Here is a 20,514-nt window from a genome sequence, read left to right as displayed (position 1 = left end):
TTTTCTTTCCAAGCTCCTTAGACTACAATGACCTGGATGACTGAGAATCTTCATAAGACATTTACAGAAACACATCAAATGTTTTGATCCTGCTCACCTTTAACTGACATCCAGCTCTGTGCTGACTCTCTTCCTGAGTACTGACACTTGTAGAAACCTTCATCAGACTTTGACACTGCAGAGATCTTCAGCTCCCCTCGGGTATCACTTTGAATAAGTTTCTCATTGTGATAGAAAAACACATTGGAAAGTATTTTTTGTGTTTTCAAACTGCAGCTCAGACTAACAGAAGCTCCCTCAGTCACAGGATGAACAGGACTCACCAGGATAGGACCATTACCATCATCTGTGACACAATCACACACAATTGTTTCAGTCAGACCAGCTGGTGCACACTTTTAGAAAAGCTGACATACAATAATAAGAGTCGTACTATATTATACATGCACTATTTTACATGTGACTACTGTAGAAGTGACGTGTAGTTTCAAAATAGTTGCAGGAGGAGAGGTGGGGCACAATAGTTCATGGAGCTGTGAACAGTGCAAGTAAAATAAAGAAAGTTTGCTGCTCTGAACTCCCTGACTGGTTCTGCACTGAGGAGAACTCACACACAGCACAACCTCTGATACAACAGCACATTTTTACATTATGATCTTTAAGAATAACACTTTGATGACAATTGAGCTTTTTAGTAGTTTAAATAGAAGAGAGAAAATATAAACACCTTTGTTGTCTTCAAATTTTGACAAACTGAATTATGAAAAGATCGAGTGAAATGAGACCAACAATCATGAATATTTTGATGCTTTGGTGCCTAAAATTGTCTCAGATTTTAATTTTTGTTTGTTTTGCCACAAATAATTACTTCACATTCAGCAAAGCTGGGACAAATGTTCATGTGACATCTAAATCGTTCAGATCCAAGAAGAAAATGTATAATAACATACTCTGTACAGTGATGTTGACTGCACTGCTGAACTCTCCTGATGCAGACTCACACCAGTACACTGCAGTATATGACACTGATGTGTTGATGTTACATGTGAATTCAGCCAGTCTCCCACAGCGAGAGTACGGTATGCTCTCCTCAGAGGTCTTCCTCACTCTCCACTCAGTGGAATTTCCATCACAGGTCAATGAGACAGAGTCAGAGGTGAAGTGTTGCACTCTGTCAGGACTCACTGTGAGAGACGCTGCAGAATGAACATCTGAAAACAACATGCAGTGAAGAGACAAAGCTCACAGATGTTAGGATTCAAAATATGATAATGAAAGTATTCCTTTACTTTTTTAGTTTTTTTTTTCTCAAGATCAGGTAATAATTCAATGAGTCTTGTTTCTGGTGGGTGCAGCCCTTTGTCACTAATTCTGTTTGTAATTTTTAAGGACAGAATTTCTAGGTGTAGTCAAGTGGCGGAAGGCTTTCACTTGGTTGGTCTCAGAATCTCATCTCTGCTTTTCACAAATAATGTTATTCTGATGGCTTCATTGGTTGGTGGCCGCCAAGCTCACACTGGAACGTAGTGATGGGAATTCCGGCTATTTTTAGAGAACCAGCTCTTTCGGCTCCCAACCAGCTCTTCAGGTTGTTTAGTTGCTTTAATTAATTTATTATCAACAAAAATATAAAATTATGCATAAAAGGAATTACTAATGTAAAAAAAAAAGTGGCTTTATTTATATATGTTTATATATAAATATATACGGTGGCCCCTAGGGACAAAGCAGAGTGTGAAAGAGAGCCAAGGACATCAACAAGAGACAACATCATCACATTAGAAAGGTATAGTAATTATCCACAATTATTTTCAGTTCCTGATGATAAAGTATTCAGAAAGTTTATTCATGCAGTGAATCCTATGTATGCAATTCCAAGCAGGAAAACACTCTCCCAAAAATCAGTCCAGGCTATATGACAGAGAATGTGCATCTTCTTTTTGTTTTGCATATTTTAATTTATATTTTATTGTGTTGTGGTTTGCAGTGTTTTGTGTTGTTTTGCTTTAAGTTGAAATTTAAATAGTTGTTTTTTGTATTTTACAATTTATTTATTACATGTGATGATGATAATGATGATGAGATAGCCTTTATTTGTCAGTTGCAGTTGCCCACAACCGAGATGACAGACCTTGTCAACCATACATACAATACACAAACATCACATTGGGGAGACAGGTCAGGCTAGGTAGCAAGGGGGAAAAAAAACATCGAAATGTGTAACACAAAGGATAATACAGCAAGCACATAAATGTCCACAGCACAACATTATGGAGGACGTGACAAGCAACTGGGGTGGGTAGGGGGTGAGGAGTAATCCCAAGCAAACACAGCAGCCATCCTGCCCTGCAGCTATTTTTCCAGTGCTGGGCCCAGACCCGCCGTGTTCTCCAGGAGGGGACAAGCATCGAAGGCGTTTGGGAAGGGAGGGGGGATGAGTGTGTATCAGTGTATGTGTATGTGTGTGTGTGTGTGTGTGTTGCTACGTGCCAAGAGATGTGGCTTTGCTTTTGGTGTTCTTTTTATCTTTCAGGTGTCAAGCCTCCACCTATTGGCCAGTTCAAAGTTGATTGGCATGTGTCTATTGGCTGGTCTGGGCACAGTTGGCCAATCACTCTCCGAGGATCACTACAAATGAGCAGCTCCCTGGCCAGCTGGTGGCTGCTGGCTTCTGCTTTATGACAAACATTTGCGAACAGGCTTCTTTGTATTGTGTGTGGTGGGAGGCTGGACAGGTAAGCTGGGGTACCCTATACACTGGTTGCAGGTTTTAAACTGTTAGTCACACTAGGTTATGCGGTTGATGCCACTCTTGTATGTCTGTGAAGGTTCTCAGTCATCCAGGTCATCGTAGTCAAAGGAGCTTGCAAAGAAAAGCGTCTGGACTTCTTTAAGTTACTTGAAGACGTTTCACCTCTCATCCGAGAAGCTTCTTCAGTTCTAAGGTCAAATGGTGGAGAGTCCCAGATATAAACCTAGTGGGAGTATCCCCCCACAGAGGGACAAAAGGACTCCCTGATGATCCTCTAATCGCCTGAGCCAAGGTGTGAAAGCGGGTGTGGGTCCCAATCAGCCAGAGTTTCGGGTGTGTTCATTGTGAAACCTGGCCCCACCTTATCATGCGAATTCCTGAGGTCAGAGGCCCAGGATGTGAGTGGGCGTTAAGGCGTCTGGGAAGGGATCTCAAAACTGGATTATAGATGGCAGAGAGTTGGTGTCGTAAACCCCCGCCTCTGTTCAAAGATGGTCGCTCACAGTGGACATAGATGGCTTCTTTCACTCCTCTTTCAAACCATCTGTCCTCTCTGTCCAAAATGTGAACATTGGCATCCTCGAAAGAGTGTCCTTTATCCTTAAGATGCAGATGGACTGCTGAGTCTTGTCCTGTGGAGGTGGCTCTTCTGTGTTGTGCCATGCGCTTGTGAAGTGGCTGTTTGGTCTCTCCAATGTAGAGGTCTGGGCATTTCTCGCTGCACTGTACAGCATACACCACATTGTTAAATCTGTGTTTTGGCGTTTTGTCTTTCGGGTGAACCAGTTTTTGTCTGAGCGTGTTGGTGGGTCTGAAATGCACCGGGATGTCATGCTTGGAGAAAACTCTCCTAAGTTTTTCTGATACACCGGCTACATAGGGGATGACAATGTTGTTGCGTCTGTCCTTCTTATCCTCCCTCGCTGGTGTCTGGTCTTCTTTTCTGTGCCTCTTTGCTGACTTTAAGAACGCCCATTTAGGATAGCCGCACGTTTTGAGTGCTTCCTTTACATGTGTGTGTTCCTTCTTTTTTCCTTCAGGCTTAGAGGGAACATGTTCTGCCCGGTGGTGTAGGGTCCTAATTACTCCAAGTTTGTGTTCCAAAGGGTGATGGGAGTCAAAGAGGAGGTACTGGTCCGTGTGTGTGGGCTTCCGGTAAACTTCGATGTTGAGTTTGCCGTTCTCTTCAATGTGCACAGCGCAGTCCAGGAAAGGCAAACAGTTGTCCTTTGTGTCTTCCCTGGTGAACTTGATGTTTTTATCCACAGCGTTAATGTGCGCAGTGAAGGATTCCACTTCTTGTGTCTTGATTTTGACCCAGGTGTCGTCCACATATCTGTACCGGTGGCTGGGTACTCTTCCTTTGAAAGAGCCAAGAGCCTTCCTTTCCACTTCCTCCATGTAAAGGTTGGCTACAATAGGTGACATGGGGGAGCCCATGGCACAGCCATGTTTTTGTCTGTAAAAGCCTTCGTTGTATTTGAAATATGTAGTGGTGAGGCAGAGGTCTAACAGTGTGCAAATCTGATCGGGTGTGAAGTTGGTCCTGTCCTCCAAGGAGCTGTCTTCTTGTAGTCGTTTTCTGACAGTCTCCACGGCCTCCGTGGTGGGTATGCAAGTGAAGAGAGAGACTACATCAAAGGACACCATGGTTTCATCTGGGTCCAGGGTAAGTTTCTGGACCTTGTCAGTGAAGTCGGTGGAGTTCTTGATGTGGTGTGGGGTGTTCCCCACAAGGGGAGCAAGGATGGTAGCAAGGTGTTTAGCAATGTTATAAGTGGCTGAGTTTATGCTACTGACTATGGGTCTGAGTGGGACAGCTTCCTTGTGGATTTTAGGAAGTCCGTAGATGCAGGGTATGGCATCCCCTGGGTAAAGGCGGTGATATGTAAGGCGGTCAATAATTTTGTCCTTTTCAAAGTCTTGAAGGCAAGCTATAACTTTCTTTTTGTAGCTGCTTGTGGGGTCTCGCTTTAAGGCTTCGTAGGTATTATTGTCACTGAGGAGAGTAGTGATCTTTGTATGGTAATCTGTAGTGTTTAGGACCACGGTGCATCTTCCCTTATCAGCTGGTAAAACAGTGATGTTGTGGTCTTTGCTCAGGGAAGCGACGGCCTTCTTTTCCTGTATTGTGAGGTTGGATGGAGGGACTTTGGCACTGGAGAGCGTGGCTGAGACTTTCATCCTGATTTGCTCTGCTTCTGTCTGTGATAATTTATTAATCCGTATGGCAGATTCTGTGGCTGTGATGAGGTCCACTATGGGCAACTGTTGTGGAGAAATGGCAAAATTGAGTCCTTTGGCTAATACTCTCTTTTCAGGTTCAGTGAGAATCCTGTCTGAAAAGTTCTTAACCCATTTCTCCTGACTGACTTCAGGTGTGTCAAAAACTGGTTCACCCGAAAGACAAAACGCCAAAACACAGATTTAACAATGTGGTGTATGCTGTACAGTGCAGCGAGAAATGCCCAGACCTCTACATTGGAGAGACCAAACAGCCACTTCACAAGCGCATGGCACAACACAGAAGAGCCACCTCCACAGGACAAGACTCAGCAGTCCATCTGCATCTTAAGGATAAAGGACACTCTTTCGAGGATGCCAATGTTCACATTTTGGACAGAGAGGACAGATGGTTTGAAAGAGGAGTGAAAGAAGCCATCTATGTCCACTGTGAGCGACCATCTTTGAACAGAGGCGGGGGTTTACGACACCAACTCTCTGCCATCTATAATCCAGTTTTGAGATCCCTTCCCAGACGCCTTAACGCCCACTCACATCCTGGGCCTCTGACCTCAGGAATTCGCATGATAAGGTGGGGCCAGGTTTCACAATGAACACACCCGAAACTCTGGCTGATTGGGACCCACACCCGCTTTCACACCTTGGCTCAGGCGATTAGAGGATCATCAGGGAGTCCTTTTGTCCCTCTGTGGGGGGATACTCCCACTAGGTTTATATCTGGGACTCTCCACCATTTGACCTTAGAACTGAAGAAGCTTCTCGGATGAGAGGTGAAACGTCTTCAAGTAACTTAAAGAAGTCCAGACGCTTTTCTTTGCAAGCTCCTTTGACTACGATGACCTGGATGACTGAGAACCTTCACAGACATATTGCCGTACATTTTGGGAGGAACACCCTTCAACTGGTGCGGGAGTATGAAAGGGAATCAAGGAAACTAGCGGATTATAGGAACCATCTCCGTTTCAACCTAAGATGTAGACAAAGCAGAGTTGTTCCTAAGAGCCTGCGCCTTGGATCCACTGTCAGGGGATACAGAGCAGACTTGATTCTACAGAGAGCACAAAATCACCTTTTAAGTGAAAGGATAAGACAGGTCCATTTCACCATAGATGCCCTCCAGATCAAGATCAGCCAGACCCTGCAGGAACTGGAAATCCTTCTACCCTCTCCAATCTTAGAAGAGGTTTACAAGTTTGTGGACAAGGCTCAGCGGGCCCAACACTCTAAAGGAAAAGAAAGACAACGCAGGAAATTTCACACCTTGCTTTCAAAAACACACACTCCTCATCCTGAACCTACACAACCCAGAGAAGAAAACACACCTGAAGTCAGTCAGGAGAAATGGGTTAAGAACTTTTCAGACAGGATTCTCACTGAACCTGAAAAGAGAGTATTAGCCAAAGGACTCAATTTTGCCATTTCTCCACAACAGTTGCCCATAGTGGACCTCATCACAGCCACAGAATCTGCCATACGGATTAATAAATTATCACAGACAGAAGCAGAGCAAATCAGGATGAAAGTCTCAGCCACGCTCTCCAGTGCCAAAGTCCCTCCATCCAACCTCACAATACAGGAAAAGAAGGCCGTCGCTTCCCTGAGCAAAGACCACAACATCACTGTTTTACCAGCTGATAAGGGAAGATGCACCGTGGTCCTAAACACTACAGATTACCATACAAAGATCACTACTCTCCTCAGTGACAATAATACCTACGAAGCCTTAAAGCGAGACCCCACAAGCAGCTACAAAAAGAAAGTTATAGCTTGCCTTCAAGACTTTGAAAAGGACAAAATTATTGACCGCCTTACATATCACCGCCTTTACCCAGGGGATGCCATACCCTGCATCTACGGACTTCCTAAAATCCACAAGGAAGCTGTCCCACTCAGACCCATAGTCAGTAGCATAAACTCAGCCACTTATAACATTGCTAAACACCTTGCTACCATCCTTGCTCCCCTTGTGGGGAACACCCCACACCACATCAAGAACTCCACCGACTTCACTGACAAGGTCCAGAAACTTACCCTGGACCCAGATGAAACCATGGTGTCCTTTGATGTAGTCTCTCTCTTCACTTGCATACCCACCACGGAGGCCGTGGAGACTGTCAGAAAACGACTACAAGAAGACAGCTCCTTGGAGGACAGGACCAACTTCACACCCGATCAGATTTGCACACTGTTAGACCTCTGCCTCACCACTACATATTTCAAATACAACGAAGGCTTTTACAGACAAAAACATGGCTGTGCCATGGGCTCCCCCATGTCACCTATTGTAGCCAACCTTTACATGGAGGAAGTGGAAAGGAAGGCTCTTGGCTCTTTCAAAGGAAGAGTACCCAGCCACTGGTACAGATATGTGGACGACACCTGGGTCAAAATCAAGACACAAGAAGTGGAATCCTTCACTGCGCACATTAACGCTGTGGATAAAAACATCAAGTTCACCAGGGAAGACACAAAGGACAACTGTTTGCCTTTCCTGGACTGCGCTGTGCACATTGAAGAGAACGGCAAACTCAACATCGAAGTTTACCGGAAGCCCACACACACGGACCAGTACCTCCTCTTTGACTCCCATCACCCTTTGGAACACAAACTTGGAGTAATTAGGACCCTACACCACCGGGCAGAACATGTTCCCTCTAAGCCTGAAGGAAAAAAGAAGGAACACACACATGTAAAGGAAGCACTCAAAACGTGCGGCTATCCTAAATGGGCGTTCTTAAAGTCAGCAAAGAGGCACAGAAAAGAAGACCAGACACCAGCGAGGGAGGATAAGAAGGACAGACGCAACAACATTGTCATCCCCTATGTAGCCGGTGTATCAGAAAAACTTAGGAGAGTTTTCTCCAAGCATGACATCCCGGTGCATTTCAGACCCACCAACACGCTCAGACAAAAACTGGTTCACCCGAAAGACAAAACGCCAAAACACAGATTTAACAATGTGGTGTATGCTGTACAGTGCAGCGAGAAATGCCCAGACCTCTACATTGGAGAGACCAAACAGCCACTTCACAAGCGCATGGCACAACACAGAAGAGCCACCTCCACAGGACAAGACTCAGCAGTCCATCTGCATCTTAAGGATAAAGGACACTCTTTCGAGGATGCCAATGTTCACATTTTGGACAGAGAGGACAGATGGTTTGAAAGAGGAGTGAAAGAAGCCATCTATGTCCACTGTGAGCGACCATCTTTGAACAGAGGCGGGGGTTTACGACACCAACTCTCTGCCATCTATAATCCAGTTTTGAGATCCCTTCCCAGACGCCTTAACGCCCACTCACATCCTGGGCCTCTGACCTCAGGAATTCGCATGATAAGGTGGGGCCAGGTTTCACAATGAACACACCCGAAACTCTGGCTGATTGGGACCCACACCCGCTTTCACACCTTGGCTCAGGCGATTAGAGGATCATCAGGGAGTCCTTTTGTCCCTCTGTGGGGGGATACTCCCACTAGGTTTATATCTGGGACTCTCCACCATTTGACCTTAGAACTGAAGAAGCTTCTCGGATGAGAGGTGAAACGTCTTCAAGTAACTTAAAGAAGTCCAGACGCTTTTCTTTGCAAGCTCCTTTGACCACTCTTGTATGTTTTCACTGACCTTTTGTCGAGTAGCTAGGTAGGCTTTTTGTTTTGCATTTTTTGTTTCAGTTAGGCCCTGGAAGCTATCGACCTCTTTTTCTGCTGTGGACAACCTAAATTAATGAAAGTGTGTCGTGATTTTAGGGTGGCTACGTTTCATGGTTGCGGTTGAAGATGAGTTTTGACCTGCTTGATTTTGTTAATCAACCTAGCGTTGAAAAATTGACTTGTGTTGCAAAGACGACTTGTTAAGTATTGCTACCCAGTATAAACTTTCCATACCAAAATATGGAGTGAAGAAGGATATTAAGCAGGCTTTGTTGGAGGGGTTAATCGAGTTGGGTATCTTAATTAGCCCTGCTACAACTGAAGTACCTTCTCAGGACCCCTTAGCTTCCCCTGGAGCCTCTGCTAATCCAGCTTCTCCAGAGAGAACTGAAGAGCAAGCTCTGCTTGCTACACCTCCGGGTGCCCAAGTTAAATCAGATGTGGCTCCCCAAACTCTGCCTCGCTTTAAGCCTTTCACTCCAGAATCCCAAACATCTAGCAGTGATGCAAAGCTTAAGGTTCGATTATTACGTTTACAGTTGGAGGCACAGGAGAAGGAGAAGGTGCGTAAAGAAGATTATGATCTCCGGCTGGAGATCCGTAGGCTTGAGATAGAAGCTGAAAAAGAAATCAGGTTAAAGCAGCTTGAAGTAGAAGCACTGAAGGTGTCATCATTGCAGAAAACACATGCCACTAAAGAACTCCCAAAAGTCTCCCCAGAAAGTTTTGATGTTAGCAAAAATACTGCTCTGGTACCTACCTTTCGTGAGACTGAGGTAGATTCATATTTCAACACTTTTGAAAAGGTGGCTACTGCTCTGAAATGGCCAAGAGACATGTGGCCTATTTTACTTCAGTGTAAATTAGTGGGCAAAGCTCAGGAGGTAGTAGCTTCACTTTCGCTAGAGCAGAGCATGAAATATGAAGTGCTGAAGGAAACAATTGTACGTGCCTATGAACTGGTACCTGAGGCCTACAGGCAGAAATTTAGGAACCACAGGAAGTCCAGCAGTCAAACATATGTGGAGTTTGCACATGAAAAAGGGGCTTTTTAATAAGTGGTGTGCTGCTAACGGAGTTGGGGATGATTATGAGTCTCTGCGCGAGTTAATGCTACTGGAGGATTTTAAAAATTCATTACCTGAGAGAGTCATAATGTTCTTAAATGAACAGAAGGTGACGTCAATGTCAAAAGCAGCTGTGTTGGCCAATGAGTTTGTGTTAACACATAAAAATGTTTTTACCCCTATTTCCCATCCAGATAGACCCACAGCCTTGCGCTCAGCATGGCTTGAGTCGAGTCGCTCTGTTGCGAGGCCAGTGAGGCTACCTTCACCTCCCCATGGTGAGCGTGAATGCTTTTCTTGCCATAAAAAGGGTCATCTCATTGCAGATTGTCAGGCATTAAAGCGTAAACAGCAACTATCCTCACAACCAAAAGGGGTGGGACTGATTAAAGCTACCGAGAGTGGGAGGGCATTTCAACTGAACAATAACCACCCTGATCTCTGTTTCAAACCATTCATTCTAGAGGGAGTGGTTTCACTGACTGGGAATCCAAAAGATCAACAGCCAGTAAAAATGCTGAGAGATACAGGGGCCTCTCAGTCCATCATTAGAGAAAACGTCTTACCGTTTTCAGTCGTTTTCAGTCATTTTGCCAGTCTAGTGTCCAGGGAGTAGAACTCGGATTTGTATCTGCCCCTTTGCACACTATTCACATTCAGTCTTCCTTAGTCAGTGGGATTGTTAAAGTGGCTATTCGTTCTGCATTGCCTATCCCAGGTATTGACTTTATCCTAGGTAATGTCCTTGCTGGAGGCAAGGTCATACCCGTTCCTGAAGTGTTAGACAGACCCGAGCTGAGTCTGGACTCTGACTCAGCCCAAGACCAGCCTGCTATTTTTCCAGCTTGTATAGTTACGAGGGCCCAGACAAAAAAGTATGGCCCTGACTTGGCCGATTCCTTTATGAGGTCAGATCCCTTTGGTGACGTGATCACATTTACCTCTGGATCTAAGGTTCAGGCCAAAGTTCCACCTGCTGACAAAACACAACCAATCCTGAATTTGCCAGTCTCCCGAGAGGAGTTCATTACTGCACAGGAAAATGATGTAACCCTGTCAAAGTGTCATTCTTCTATCCTCAGTCAACAGGATGCCAAGAAGAAAAAGCTGGCTTACTTCTCAAATGAAGGTCTACTGATGCGCAGATGGACGAGTGAGGTCTCAGAAGACGCAGACTGGTCTGCAGTTTATCAGGTGGTTGTACCTACTGCCTATCGTACCTAGGTATTGTCCTTAGCACATGACCATCCATTGTCAGGACATTTGGGGGTTAACAAGACATACAGCAGAATTCTGAAACATTTCTTCTGGCCAGGACTGAAATCTGATGTTGTTCAATACTGCCGTACTTGCCATGTATGCCAAATGACTTGCAAGCCAAACCAAATAATCCCACCAGCTCCTCTCTGTCCTATCCCAGTAGTAGAGGAGCCATTTCAAAAAGTGATTGTTGACTGTGTGGGGCCTTTACCTAAATCTAAAACTGGAAACCAGTTTCTGTTGACGGTCATGTGAGTTTCAACTAGGTTTCCTGAGGCAATTCCACTACGGAGGATTACAGCTCAGATTGTTGTCAAAGCGCTGTTGAGATTCTTTTCAACCTTTGGTCTGCCTAAGGTTGTGCAAACAGACCAAGGCACTAACTTTAAGTCTAGAGTATTTGCCCAAGCCCTGAAAACATTAGGCATTGAACACATAACCTCGAGTTCTTACCATCTTGAAAGGGGGACGCTAGAGAGGTTTCATCAGACTTTGAAGTCGATGTTAAGGAAACACTGTTATAGTTCTCAACGGGACTGGGATGAAAGTGTTCCTCTTGTTTTATTTGCCTGTCTTGAAGCAACCCAAGAATCTCTGGGATTTAGTCCCAGTGAACTTGTGTTTGGGCGTGAGATGCACATCCCTTACCTCTTATCGATGACTGCATTGATGAAATTGGGCCTGCAAAATACATCACTAAACTTGATATGTTAAAAGGGTATTGGCAAGTGCCTTTGACACAGCAAGCATCTGACATTTCAGCTTTTGTCACTCCTGACCACTTCCTGCAGTATACGGTTATGCCTTTTGGCATGTGCAATGCCCCTGCAACATTTCAGAGACTGGTCAATAAAGTGTTGGGAAGCATCCCCAACTGCAGAGCATACTTGGATGACATCGTTGTGTATAGTAGTGACTGGTCAACCCACATGGCTACATTGAAAGAAGTCTTCATTAGCCTGGAAAATGCATCTCTCACTTTGAACCTTGCCAAATGTGATTTTGCTAGAGGCAGTGTCCTCTACCTTGGCCAGCAAGTTGGTCTAGGAAAAGAGTGCCCGGCAGATGCCAAAGTCACTGTGATTAGGGAGTTCCCCCAACCATCCACCAGGAGAGAACTGCGGCGTTTCCTTGGGATGACAGGATATTACCGACGATTTTGTAAGAATTTCTCTTCTGTTGCTGCCCCTCTCACTGACTTAACCAGTACCTCAAAGCCATTTATTTGGTCTGAGAGTTGCCATCAGGCTTTCGAAAGCCTTAAGGGCTTACTTTGTTGCACCCCCGTTTTGTCTGCTAAAAAAGATGCCAGCGCAGTTGGGGCAGGAGCGGTGCTTCTCCAGGAGGATACCCAGGGCATTGACCATCCTGTGAGTTACTTCTCTCGGAAGTTTGATAAACATCAGCTCAGGTATTCTACCATTGAAAAGGAGACACTTGCTTTGTTGTGGGCCTTGCAACATTTTGACGTTTATATAGAGTCAGGTCAGAGTTCAGTTCTAGTATTCACAGATCACAACCCTTTAGTTTTCCTCTCTAGAATGTATAATCACAACCAGCGGCTTATGCGTTGGTCACTGATTATTCAGAATTATCCCCTCAATATCCATCACAAAAAAGAGTCAGAAAACATTGTAGCAGACGCACTCTCCCGTGCCATTTAGAGATGTCACCAAACCCTGAGTTTGGTTCTTAAAGGGTGGGGGTGTTACGTGCCAAGAGATGTGGCTTTGCTTTTGGTGTTCTTTTGGTGTTCTTTTTATCTTTCAGGTGTCAAGCCTCCACCTATTGGCCAGTTCAAAGTTGATTGGCATGTGTCTATTGGCTGGTCTGGGCACAGTTGGCCAATCACTCAAGCCAGCAAGCCAGCAGCTGGTGGCTGCTGGCTTCTGCTTTATGACAAACATTTGCGAACAGGCTTCTTTGTATTGTGTGTGGTGGGAGGCTGGACAGGTAAGCTGGGGTACCCTATACACTGGTTGCAGGTTTTAAACTGTTAGTCACACTAGGTTATGCGGTTGATGCCACTCTTGTATGTTTTCACTGACGTTTTATCGAGTAGCTAGGTAGGCTTTTTGTTTTGCATTTTTTGTTTCAGTTAGGCCCTGGAAGCTATCGACCTCTTTTTGTTGTATTAATTTCTTTCATTTGGATCAACCGCCCAGTCCTCCTCCCCCACCTCTTTTCTTTTGTTAAGTTTGACTACCAAGGCAAGCAACCAATAAATCCTGCCTGATTCTTAGCTGTTCTGTTGTCTTCCTCCTTCATTGATTGTGGTTGTCCAGAGTTCAGCTGAGACAGTGTCCTTCGCCCTGCAGGGCTAAGTAAACAGTCTTCCAACCAACCCAGGTGGCCTTGCTTAGAATGGGAAGAACAGTCTAAACACAGTCCATTATCAGGGTGGGGGTTTTTTTTCAGCTCCAGCCTTGAGACCGCAGTTTATCACACTTACGCTCCGTGATGTTGTAATTCTTGTGCTCAAAGAGCAGATTCTGAGAACTCACGACCACAGTGAGCTTCTCCAAGATGTAATCCAATTTGCACTCAGAGATCTTATTCGGAGTATTCACGGCAGCCATAAGCTTCTCCAAGATTTTATCCATGCTGCACTCAATGAGCCCATTTGAGAAACTCACGCCTCTTCCCATCGTTTCAATCCCAGCGGGCAGCCTTGTGGGGGTTTGAACAGCCGGTTCCGCTTCCTTAATTCTTCGATAAGTCAGGGCCAAGCCAGCTCCGATCCGCCAGAACCCTGCTATCATGGTTCCGAATAGGTAGATATCTTCAGCACTCAGGCTCACCCGAGCCCAGACTTCTCGTTGGGAAAAGGGTGTCAATAGCATTCAGAGACCAGTTGATCAAATCCATAATTCTCTTTTAGGTTTAGAAACAGACTGTGAGAGAGTGTTCCAGGGAAAAGTAAAAACACAAGACAAGGACATAAGAAGCTAAGCAGGGAAGATAAGGGAGAGGAGAAAAAGTGCGACCGCCTTCGCCGAGAGCCAAACGAGAAAATGTATTACATTTATTTATTACATTTTATGTGGAGTGAATAAATGTGCTTTTAAAAGAAAAAAGCATGCAAAATTGCACTAAAAGAATCTGCGAAACAGTGAGGCCGCTGAAGGTGAACCGCGTTATAGCAAGGGACCGCTGTAATTGTGAAGATAAGTCACAACATACCTTTCGTAAATACTAATATATAGAGACCCTTACCAGCAATCATTCATGTATTTTTTAATATCCTGTGGCTTTTTTTCAAGGTCTGTTGACATGCTGTACTTGACTAGCTGATATTGACATAACGGGGGGAAACTATTGTTAACCTGTAGTTTGAATGCTGAACATTTGATTGTTTAAATCATAAGAACTGTCACTATACAGAGATGTGCTTCTGAATGTGGTCGATGTGTCTTTTGATTTTGTAATGCAGTTCTGCTTGTGTTGAGTGATGTAAATATCCAATTGATCTACACTCTTCAAACATCAGAATTGATCATTTATTTTTTATGACACAGCAATGGTGAGTGTTCCCACCTTCTGCTCTTTGTAACATAAAGTGATCTTTCTGTTTTCATATTTTGGACATAATTTTGGTGTCCACCTTCACAGTAGTGATTGACCGCAAAATAAAGCTACCGGAAATGTACAACTCTACATCCAGTCTTAAAACAGGAAGTTAGCATTTTCTCGTGCACAGTGGCTATACAGCTGTATAAATGTGTCACAGCCCCTGGCATGTGCGATCACAACAATGGCTGAGCGTAAATAGTCATGTGCGGACGTATTTTACCTCCAAAAACAGCCAAGACGCGGTTTGCGATACATGTGGCAAGATAACCTCGTCAAACACCTCAGAGTAAATCATATCACAGAATATGATGAGCTTATGTTGAGGCGAACTGAAGAGGAGAGGGACAGGTGCTGCTAGGGCGAGACAGACGTCTCTCGTGGAGTCCTTTAGTGCTGCAGGCAGGCAACATGTTCAAATAGTGCACAACTTCAAGTTTTTTATTTCTATGTCATAATTCTGCATTTTTAAGCAATAACAACAAGTAGTCTGATGTCCTGTAATCATTATGAAGCTATACTATTATATTATTATTACAATTACATAATACAATTATATATTGTATTATGATATACAATGAAACATTAAGTTTTTGTGCAGAGTATCGTATCGGATCAGTATCGTCGATACCACCCTGAATTTTACTAGGTATCGGATCAGAAAGGAAATCAGTGGTATCGCACATCACTAGTCTCTTGTTGTTGTCCCTGGCTCTCTTTCTCTCTCTTTCCTTCCGTCTCTGTTCCTGTGCTACTGCGAGTGTAACTACCGCCCCTCCCCCCTCTGCTCAGCGCAAGCACAAGGCTCAAGTGCAGAGCGAAGCGGGAAAAAAAAGTGCGAGAGAGAGAGGATGAGAGAAAGATTAAAAAAACACGGCTTGCATCATTCACTTTAAAGATCCGGCTCTGAGAGCCGTTTCGTTCACGACCGACACATCACCACTGGAACAGTTCGCAGCTGAGTGTGAAGGGGTGGAAATAAGAATTCATGCCCCAAGTGGAATAGTTTAAGTATATCTGGGCCTTGTTAAGTGACGGGAGAAGGGAGCGGGAGATTGTCACTCTGTACAAAACAGCCTGTTTCAGTTTAAGTGTTGTTTTCAATAAATTGCATCCTCAAAAAACGTTGTTTTTTTTTTTTTTTGCGTGCTGAAGCTCTACTTGGAACCTTGTTAAGATCCAACCATGCAAAATATGATTTTTTTGCCATTTTTCAAGTGGTCTTAAACTTTTGATCGGGACTGTACCACCCCATGGTACCCCTGTAGTTCCACCCCAGTGCTAGTTTCAGTCATTATACTAATGTACTGTTTAAGGTCGGTGAAATCTGCGGCCAGCTGACCGAAGAATTCACTTGGTTGAGTGACAAAATGTTTGCTAAGTACAGATTAACAAAATCAACTTTTTGGGACAATTGAGCATTCAGAAGTTACATTAAAAGATGCAGATGAGATGTTACGGTAGTCTGACGTTTAAATCAGGCTGATGGCTGACTGACATCCTTCTGTCATGGTCCTGGGTCGGTCACTCAGTGTTTTGAGTTTTGTTCTATTTTTGATCTTTGATTTCATCATGGTTAGCTGTCTCAGTATTTTTAGCTCTTTGGATCGTTGTTCTGAGATTTTGTTCCTGTGTCCCCATGTTCAGTGTCAACTCGGTGTCTCTATGCCTGTCGTGTTCTTCCTGTTCTATTTTGATAGTCCCTAACCTTTGTGCAGTGGATCTGGATTGCGTCCTCTTGTCACGTTAGCTTTGATTGTTCCATGCTGTTTCCCTCCTGTCTCCCATTCCCCGATTGCTCCATTATGTATTGAAGCCCTTAGTTTTGCTTGCTGATTGTACCCTCACTATGCTGTGTGTTTTCCCTCTGTGGTCCTGAAGAAATTCTAGTTCCCAGTTTTGATTTGTTTTCCTAGTTTGTGTTTCTTAGTTTCTAGATTCAAGTGTCCAGTTTAGTTTCTAGTTTTCTAGTTTGAAGTTTTGGTTTGTTTTTTGTGAAGTTGACTTTTTATGGAAAGTCTCACAGCAATAAACGCTGCTGCTTTAAGTTCTTTCTATCTTGTGAGTCCTGCAATTGGGTCCTACATCCTGTCTGCCACACAGCCCAACATGACACCTTCATGTCACTTTATGTGACACCGATACCTGCAATAAACAGGTGCGTCTGCACAGTGGCATGGGGTGTACTACACTGTTCCAAAAAATAGTAATGTCAAAGTATCTTACTGTATATTTTACAGTTTTGTACTGTCTTTCTAGAATATCATTAAATTTACATAAGTAGACTGTGATTTTATATGTCAAAGGTAAAATAACATAACATCACTGTAAATATAGTAAAACACATTTTACTTGTTTTTTAAATATATTTTTTTGTACACATGCATATTTAGATTGTAAAAATACATTCAGAAATGTATCATAATTTCACAAATATTTATCTATTATGTGAGAGAATGATCTGTTAAATTCAAATGTAATACTATGGAAAAATATATAAAATGATCGAAAATTAATGAGAATAATCAATAATTAAAGGAGTATTTGAATTATAATTTTGCTGAAAATGTCATGTCATCTAGGTCTGATTCAGTAATTCAGAGGTAACAAGTGAAAATATAATTAATGGGAATAAAAACTAAAAAAAAAACATATAAAACATTGCACGGCCACATTGTGCTAATTATATATTTTTAAAAATAAATGTAGAGGTAGGAATTGCAATTAAAATAAATCTCAAAGTATTCACAACATTCCTGAACAGAAATAGGGCTCTGCACCTGGGGTGAGGGTGTGGTCATGAAAACAATGTGATATGCCATTGGATGTTGGGACACATAATAACATGACGCTAAGCATCGGCCAATGAATGTGAACTAACAACCACAAGGTTGTTGTAGGAAAAAATCCTAATATAAAAGTATTTTACTGTGCATTTTACAGTTTTGTTCTGTTCTTCTAGAATATCATTAAAGTTACATAAATAGACTGTGATTTCACATTTCAAATGTAAATTAACGTTAAATCACTGCAATGTAATAAAACATAATTGTCATGATTATTAAATGTATCTGTCTGTACATATGCATATTTAGATACAGATTCACAAATGTATCATAATTTCACAAATATCTGTCCGTTATTTGAAAGATTGAACTGTTGAATTCAAATGTGATGCTATGGAAAAGTATATAACATGATTCCTATAAGCTTGTGTTACATCACATAAGTATTATTATCGTTGCTATTTAGGGCGATTGTGGCTCAAGAGTTGGCAGTTTCCCTTGTGATCAGAAGGTTGCCGGTTCGAGCCCCGGCGCGGACACTCTCGGTATTGTGTCCGTGGTCAAGACTCTTCACCTACCGCCTACTGGTGATGGTCAGAGGGGCCGATGGTGCGATATGGCAGCCTCGCCTCTGTCAGTCTGTCCCAGGGCATGCAATCCATTATTATTTAAACCAACTGTTAACGGTATATTTCTGTACATTTACGTATTATGATTCATATTGCCACATTCATTGACCTTGTTTATAGGTAATTTCATTATTTGATCACGTTAAAATGTTCCTAATTTGATGTCTAAAAGCACTTGGAAAAGGCAGAATCCCATGTGAAATTAGCGCAATAAACTCTATTTTCATTACTGAAAATAACTGTATTTTCATGAGAAAGTTATTTTCTGTTATTTTACGGTAGTATTTTGGCACCCCAGCTGCCGGAATATTACTGTTTTTTTAAGATATTTTTTTTAACAGTGTAGATCATGTTTATTACAAGGCTTTCATGACATTATTTATCACACTGAAAGTTAAATAATATAAAAAATGACATTAAATTGTGTTAAAAATTTCAAAATATAAAAATAAAAGTATTCTTTCTGCAAGGCAATTAAAATGTACACAGCTCAGTTAAACTAACTGACCTGGGTCTTTTAGGCTGGACACTAAATCATTATTAATATTAATTAGCATCTACATCATCATAACATCTGTTTTTAGCAGCATAAAACTTTATCAAAGCACAGGGAAAACTTCAGAACCCTGATACGTTTGCTTTTCTCACACACAAAAAAAAATAAAATAAAACATACAGACACATGGAATCTACCTCCTCCTGGAGATAAAATATTTTAATTCAATCTCTTTTTCTTCTAATTATCTCTAACACACTTCAGTAATTTGCTGTAATGTTTCTGTCATAATTCTGTGATATTGTCTGTTTCACAGATTCCTTCTACAGTGAGATATTTTGCAGCAGCAGGACCAAAACTAAAAACCTTTGAAGTATATTTTAAATGAACAATAACAGCAGCTGTTATTTGTGACGTCTTCTTCTAGCGTCCATCTGTAGTCAGTGTTTTTCTTGTATTTGTCAGAGCTGTTAACCTGCCTGCTGACATCTTTGTTTCTTTATTAACTATATTTGACTTTTTTATATGAATACCTACCTGAGCACTAAACAAAGAGTCTTAACTGTGTAAATCCTGTCTGTGCACTAAGTAAAAATAATCAGTACAAACAGTAACATGAGTTTAAATATCAAAGTAAAAGTATTCAAAGAGAAAACATTTAAAATCTCACATTTGTCTTTTGTTTTTCATGTTATTACGTTAAATAAAACTGAGAAATGAGAAAAGGAAACGAAGAAATTCAGTTTGGTTTGATCACAGAGAGAAAGGAAAATATCCCGTTATTCTTTTGAGGAGTTTTAATGTACACAGATGTCAATGGTCATCATGGAGATGAGATTTTAATAGTCTAAATTTTGGTGAATTAAAATGATGACCTAACATCAGCTTATTGGAAGGACAGAGAGAAACAAACTGACCTGCAGACCAGACAAACTTTGGTTGACTGTAATAAGTGTGATATTCTGCGTCTCCTCTTCCAGCTCTGCACACATATCCTGCTGTGGATATCTGTTCATGAATGATGTAGGAGTTCTCTACAGTCTTTCTGCCATCAGGTAGAAGCTCATAAATGTAGGAGTACTCTGACAGATCAGGAACAGCTTTATACCAGTTGAAGCTCCATCCTGCAAACGGATGTTCAATTGCACATTTCAGAGTTACTGAGCCGCCAGGACTCAGCCATGATGGAGACACAGTGAGGAAAGGACGGGGTTTATCTGTTCAACAAAGATTTTCTCTCAATGTTTTGTTTCGTAACTCTGAATTCAATTTCACAAAAATGTTGACTCACAAATATTTATTATTAACTTTAAGAGTGAGACTATGTAAACATGCCAAATATCACAACATGTACTAATAAAAAAACATTTTTACAAACTGTTTCTATTTCCAGGTTAAATGAACTATGACTCTACTTACTGTCAGAAACTGTCAGTGTGACTGAATCACTCCACTCTGTTGTTTTATGCTGTGAACTTTTCATTCTGCCCTTACAGCGATAGTTTCCACTGTTGGATGATGAAGCAGATATAATCTTGTATTTTTTTTGATTTGGAGGTTTTATGATGCTGTTTGTTTCCCACTCATAATCCCACTCAGTGTCTCCTCCATGGATCTCACATCTGACAGTGATCGTCTCTCCTCTGTATATCTTAGACCAGTTTGGATACAGAGTCACAACAGACCTGTTTGAGACTGTTAATATTTAAGAAAGTAAAATAAAAACACACAAATGACAAAAGGTTCAGTTACTATTAGATTCAGTGCTTTGTGAGAAGTTACATTTGAACTTAATAGTTGTGTCAATCCTGATGTGAAATCTGCTTTGCCAGACTCATTGTTCAAGAAATACTCTGAAATACACTGTTGATCAGCATGATGTTTGTTTAATATTTACTTTTGTGTTTTTACAATTAGATATATACATGCGAATTTTAAATAATTAATTGGAAGCATGACTTAATCCTTGGGAAAAACGTTTCGTCACTCATCCAAGTGACTTCTTCAGTCTCAGCTGACTGCAGGGTTCCCCAATCTTAGAAACAGTACATTTGCACAA

The 20,514-nt window shown here is 42.2% G+C and overlaps 1 pseudogene; it reads right to left on the bottom strand.

The window, feature by feature from the left end:
* Nucleotides 1-20,031, bottom strand: part of LOC146391154 (uncharacterized) — a 96,567-nt pseudogene extending 76,536 nt beyond the window's left edge.
* Between the last annotated feature and the right edge of the window lie 483 nt (nt 20,032-20,514).

The sequence above is a fragment of the Perissodus microlepis genome, chromosome 3 (genome assembly GCF_051167445.1).
Source record: "Perissodus microlepis isolate ML-2025 ecotype Zambia chromosome 3, ASM5116744v1, whole genome shotgun sequence".
In the NCBI taxonomy this organism is placed as follows: Eukaryota; Metazoa; Chordata; class Actinopteri; order Cichliformes; family Cichlidae; genus Perissodus; species Perissodus microlepis.
The sequence above is the reverse complement of the archived record's forward strand: the minus strand, read 5'-3'. Positions and strand labels throughout refer to the sequence as shown.